Below are 6,932 nucleotides of genomic sequence, written 5' to 3' on the forward strand. Positions count from 1 at the left end.
TAATAATAATTGTCTTGAACATGGTTTGCATTTTTCCATTGAATGTTTGAAATAATTAGCAAAGGCTTCAGCTTCAAGAAGCAGCTGTTCTGAAAATCAGGTGTAAAAAGGGCCTGACAATATTTGCAAAGCAAAATTGCAGTTATGTAAATTCCAGCTACTGGATTTGTAAGCATGGAGCCTGGGAGAACAGAGCTGGAAAGCTCTCAATTACACTGTAGAGAAATCCTGGTTTGTGTTACAAGGCAAAGGCTGTGCTTGGCAGTTATCAGTGAGCGTACAAATCGGGTTGTAGACCTGTACCCATCGCTTCTTCTATTTTGGTCTGGAAGTTGAGCTGTTGCAAGGTTCTGTCTTTAATAATTTCCTCTTGACCGCTGTAATGAACAGCTGCACAGCGTTGTCCAACACCATTTGGAGTATTTACTGGCCTGCATTCAGCTGAGATGAAACAGGAGACACTTCATCTAATCGTCCTGGATGGCTCAGTGTTTGCACTTGAAAGTTTTGTTTTATACAGTCTTTGAGCAAGTGCAGAACAAATTAATGTCACAGTTTGACACTGACTGACCTTTTGAGAATGATTATTGCTGGGGAGCTCTTGAGGCATATTTTACAGAGCTGTTTGCTGTAGGCTAGAGTAAGGAAAAAATCATCATTCAGAATTGCACAAGTAAAAATCTAAGCAGTATCCAAGGTAATGCAGATCTGTGAGTTAAGTGCTTGACTGCTTCAACTTGTTACATGTTACCCATGTAATGTTTGAAAACTTGATCCAAAGTTTTTATATTGGGTTAATTCTGATAACTGGAAGCATGAAGGAAGCTCAGTTTGGGGTAGAAGCTCACAGCTCATCATGGAATTCTGGGTCTGGCTTGTGCCATCTGAACCTTGGGCCACTGAATTAGTACTGATAGTCTTTGTTCCTTTGTTTCTTTTATTCTGCTCTATTTCTTGTTTGGAGAAATATTGCTGTATCTTGTTCCCATGTATGATCCTCAGGAGGACAGGGTCATACTTCTTTGGCACTGTTTTGAGAAGTAGGCTTGATATTTGGGGAAGAATGTCCAGAGTAGCCCTCAGCAGCCTATTGAAAGATGAGAGAAATAGATGAGAATTTACGATTGTTGAAAGGACCAACTAAGAATACTTTAATAGGCAACTAAAAGAATAAATATACAAAGAATAAATATACCATGCAGCAATCCCAAACATCACTGTCTCTAAGATTTCTGCTGTATTTAAAAAATGATGGTCAAATACATTCTTCCCTCTCTTGTTTTTCCTCTAGTTTCACCTTTTTACAGACCCTTCCTCCTCCTGTGGAATGCTTCATTTTGACTCATAATTGGGGCTCAGCATCAAGAGTCTCAAAGCTCTGATGAGTGCTGAGCCTGAAGGATGTCCCAAGTTCTCAAATCTATTGGCAGGTGGGAGTGAATATAGTTGTGTTTCTAAGCAAAGGTCTGCTTAATGAAACAGCAGCAGAAAAACAACAGTTGTCATCAGCTGGTGCAGGCCATTGTTTTGGTGAGCATCACCATGTCAGAGTAAGGGTAAGAACCGGTGATGTTGCTCACATGGCATTCTTGGTAGGGTCAGAAATAGAAACTGGGTCTCTCTTGCTGAGGGAACTGGGGTTATTCAGTTTGTGGAAAAGAAGGCTCGGGAGAGACCTTATTGCTCTCTACAACTCCCTGTAAGGAGGTTGAAGTGAGGTCAAGGTCAACTTCTCCCAGGTAACAACGATAGGATGGGAGACAATGACTTTAAGTTGTGCCACAGGAGGATCAGGTTGGATATTGGTAAACATTTATTCTCAGGAAGAGTGGTGAGGCACTGGCACAGGCTGCCCAGGGAGGTGGTGGAGTCCCTGGAGGTGTTCAAGAGCTGTGTGAATGTGGCACTGAGGGGCATGGTTAGTGGGGATGGGTTGATGGTTTTTAACACCAAGATGTGTGCTTTAACAGCAAGACAATTTGTTTTCTACTCTCCAAATCCCCAAGCACTGTTTTGGAAAAGCACTGAGAACAGCAACATTTCATTTGAAATCCTGCTCATGTAGGAGACACCTTCATTTATGGGCAACAAATCAAGCTACAAATTGCTGGTGCAGGCCTCTCAGTTCAACTGTGAGCGGTGGTTTTGACAGATACATTTTTCCCTAGGGGGCTCCATTCTGTACATCAGACTGAGGTTAAATTTGAAGGATCTGAGGTAACATTCCGGGGCTCCATCCGTTAGCCAGCTAGCCCATGCCGTCTGCTGTAAAGCAGTGCAATGGGAAATGTGACCCAATGCTTGGGAATTGAACTAGCGCCAACTGTGCTGCAGTGCTACATCCATTATGTCATACCACACACATCTGATAAGGGAAGACATAATGCTGTTGGATAAGTTCATGTATACAAGAGCTCTGCAGGTCATGGAGAGAGCTGTTTTTTTTATTTAATAACTGAGGTATGCAGGTGCTAATTGGAACCATATGCACATGAGGCTAACACCAAAATTTGTTATGCTACAATGAAATGAAGACTGCGCTTCTAGGGGGCAGGAAGGATTAGTTTTAGATTAATCTTTATTTTTCAGTACATTAAGGTAGACGTATGATTATAATGCTTGTATTCTTTTATTTTTGTGTAGCTTGACAAATATTTTCCTCTATTTCCTCCATCCATCAGAAGTCTTTTGTTTTACTGGAGAAAACACTTATGGGAGGGTCTGATGTGGTGCTGAAGGAGTGGCAGGTTTTTTGGCTGAAACAGCTCTTGCTCCCTGTTTTGCCTCTCTTTGATTTCTGTTCATCTCTTTTTCCTCCTTTCTGTGGATGTTTCATTGCTGCAGCAGCTATACTAGAAATTTCAATATTGCATGCACAGGACATCTTTTGTCCCTTTTCAATGATCATTTAGGAGTCAGCAGTAGTGTTTGGCATCATGGAAACGTTACTTTCCAAAATGGGTCTAACCTCATCAAATCAGCTGAATTGCAGCAATTAGCACAGTTTGGAACTGAAGTATAATTCACCCATTCTGCAATGTCATAGATGTTCACAAAAGAATTGTGAGAGTAGGTGTGTTTTGTTATATGGTATGAAAATCAATTTCACCAAGAGATAACAGTAGCCCTCCTGTGATAATAAGAGAAAATCATAAAATTTGAGCTACTGGTTGAAATGCAGAATAGCCAGAAAGTGCATCCTTAGAAGCATGCATTAGATTGGTTCAAGTTAAAATAAATCTTAGCAGACATGAATGCATTGGACAGTGATCAAAATTGAAGACTTCAGCAGCAGAATGTCAAAAAATCATTCCTGTAAGACTGATACTAGTTTAGGCGCTTTTTTTTTGTATAAGAATAGATAGAAGAAGCATTGAAATTCCAATTAATATCCTATTATCCAAGAGAATTTTGAATCACTTTCCAGGATGTGCCAGTCACAAAGGGATATATATGACACAATGAGCTTGAAATGCAAATTGTGTTCTTCTAAGTTACTCAGAATCAGACTTTCCATCCACAGTCATGAGAAAGAAGAAAAGGATAGCGGTAAATGTTGCTCTGCTACAAGAACCTTGCTCTTTTATAAGTAGTTGTTATTTCCATTGGCAAAAGAATATACTCTTGAGAGGGTGGAATCTCTCGGTTTGTTTCTGTCAAACACACTCAGTGTGGCTATTAAAATAACTAAAAGTTGAGTGATGAGGTGAGATCCTGCAATGCAAGTGCTTTTAATTTACTGTAATTGGTTACTTCTATGTAGACCAATGAGCTTAATGAAGATAGAATATGTGTTCAGGTTGCCATTGGTTGCACTTATTCAAGCCATCCATGGCACAGGATTTTATCTTTGTGATTTACCCTCTTTTCATATACTCAGATGTAGAGAAAGCACCTTCCTCACAGGCCAATAATGTGTAGTAATGAGCCTGTAATATCCAGTTCTTGAATTCTGCCACCTACAGTGCTTTCTTGATCACTACATTTTCCCTTACAAATGCATTATAGTTTGGGGAAATAGCGTCAAAACATTCATGTAGCAGGTCAGGTAAGCTTTTACCAACCTACCATTGAAATGTCTGTGTCTTGGATTCCTGACAAATGACTCTCATCGTCTTTTCACAACACTGGTATGATTTACACAGAGAGTTGTATACAACTTCTTCTCTTTCAGAGCTTACTTTGTTGTGGGAATTTTCAGCAAAATTTATCTTGGTGAGCATTCTCAGGTGTGTATACACATCTGGTGCTTATATATGTATCTGGTGTCTAAACAGTGGTTTGATAATGAACATGGTTTGATAATACAGTTAACCATTCCTTGTAATTTAAATAAATATATTTCAGATTTATTTCACTTTTTTCTTTTTAACACTATTGGCATTCGGGCTTTTGTCACATATTTTCCAGTGAAAAAAAACATATAAATATTTGAGCTGTGTTTTCAAGTTATACCTTCTTATCTGAGAAGAACTTCATTGAAATCTGTTGAGATTCATGTGCATTTTGAAACTTGCTTTATCAGTCCCTTGTTACTTCTTTCCTGTTTTAATCTCTGGAACAAGGATGCGTAATTTGATGGCTTAATTCAGAGTTAAGAAGGAACAGAATGGGTGTAATTTTCCATACCATTCTTGTTCATGAGAACACCACAGAATGGTACGTGTCAGGCCACATCCTGGTAGCTCTTACCCACATGGGTATTCATGACCTGGATTGGTAGTGGAGGAAGCAAAATGAGAACGCTTTCCAGTGGAAAGGAACACTTTCATTCCTTGACAAATTCCTCAAATTAGATATGAGCAGAGCAATCCTTTGTGCTTTTCTTCAAACTTCCTTACCTCTGACAGCCATCAAGACAACGAGGCAGGAGAAAGCTTAAATTTTCTTAAGAGGTTGCAGTTGGGAACATCTGTTCCTGGTCCTGAATCTTCTCAACTTTGACAAAGGAACAACCAACTCAGCTGACAGTTTTTCCACAAGCTCCATTTCAAGAACGTATCAGTGTCCTTCTGTGTCAGATGTCTCTGCAGTTTTGATATATGGATGCATCCAAATTCCACTGTGACTCAGAAATGCATTAGATTTATTGCTGAGTGACAAAGGGGTATTGACGTAGCCAAATGGGAAAATGCTGATGGTTACACTAGATAATCTTAGTGGTCTTTTCTAACCTAAACGACTCTGTCTTTCACAGTATTTGTGCATAGGTTTTATTCCATTTTCTGTTTCTTCTTTTCCTCAGAATGGCAGCTTGCCTTGATGTTGGTATAGCTCATGCATGTATGTTCAGGATCCTACTCAAGAAATATCTGCCTTTGAAATTCCTGAAGCTAATTATGCTGCTACACTTTTTTTTCCCTTTTTTAAAATGAAAAGGAAAAAGCCCTTGTCCTGACCTTCATGGTTCTCACTCTGCTTGCATGGGTAGACAGGGACAGCCAGCAACCAGTGTTGTCCTCTGCCATCCAATGCATGTTTTCCTGAGATATCTCAGTACAAGCAAATTGTTTATAAGAAGACTCTGAACTATTGCCCAAATAGGAGTAGATGTTATGAAAACATCACAGATATTTCGTATTTGGCATTTGTTTCTAAATCTGTGGATGGGGAAGCCCCACCTATGCCAACATCTTCCACAGCTCTGAAAATGGGGTGTGTGGTCTTCACTTACAATGACATTGATGATGCTTTCTTGGGTATCAAAGACTGTTCAATTTGGCAAGTATGTAGATGTGGAGTGCTGATACCTCTCCTTCAGAGGACTGCTCAGAAGATTGAGAGTTTTTATAAAATCATCAGTTGCAGTAGTCTTTCTAAGTGGAATGTAGTGATCTCAGTACAATCCTTAATTAACATGTAACCCAAAGATCATTCTACATTTGAGGGATGTGGTTTAGTGGGCATGTTAGTGATGGATTGATGGCTGGACTAAATGATCTTGTTGGTCTTTTCCAACCCTCATGATTCTGTGATTGTGCTCACAATGTTGTCCTGTTCCTAGCAATTTCTGTGGATGAAAAAAACTAACTTAATAGCATTGATATTCATTTTCATTTTTGCTAAAGTTTTAAGCAACTAATGAAAAAAATATTGCTATGAGATTATATCTTTTTATGTTCTTGTACCTTGAATTTGAAATGGAATTGCAAGACAAACAGTATTCTGTTGTATTTTCTGCATGGAGAAAACACAACCAGAGCCTGGAAAGGCCAAAAAAAAAGGAGATGTGAAAAAATGAGTTGAAATTTCTTGCTAAATATAGCAGAACAAAGGTGTGCATTACTTGCTGGTTTATGCCATAGTATTACTAGAAAAACATGTTTGGTCAAGTAGCACTTGGTCCATAGCTCTCCAGTTGGGAGAGCTGATGCTGTGCTTGTGCATTCAGTCAGAGCTGGCTCATGAAGCTGTTCTCTTGGATGCTGGTTGGGCTTAGTTAAACTCAAATGGGCCAAGTGATTCTGCGGTCTTGAGAAATATTTTACTGTTTTGCATATTTCTTGCTTAGATAAAAACAGAATCCCTGTAAAGCAGAACAAGAAAAGTTAAGAATTTTTCTTTTTCAGAACTACTTGTTCTCCAAAATAATGGTCCATTACCCAGATAGATAGTTAACCAGTATTCATTACAGTTGAAAATAGGTGAATATTTCTCCATTTAAGGAATCTACTCTGGCCAAATGCTACCTTAGGATGCCTACAGCCCAATTCAAACCATTCTATGATTCTTTGAATTTCTCTTTCTACTGAATGAGGCACTGAGAGCAGAAGTTCAACTGTTGTTCCTCCTCTGATCCTCAGTTTTGAGAAGCACAAGCACTTGTTTCTAATCCAGTTCAGCTTCTCTTTTTCTTACTTTGAGCAAATGCTCTTCTGTTCTTCTCTTCATCTGAGGATGTTTTTGTGTCTTATTATTATCAGGCTTGTAAA

Source organism: Meleagris gallopavo, chromosome 4 (assembly GCF_000146605.3).
Source record: "Meleagris gallopavo isolate NT-WF06-2002-E0010 breed Aviagen turkey brand Nicholas breeding stock chromosome 4, Turkey_5.1, whole genome shotgun sequence".
Lineage (NCBI taxonomy): Eukaryota > Metazoa > Chordata > Aves > Galliformes > Phasianidae > Meleagris > Meleagris gallopavo.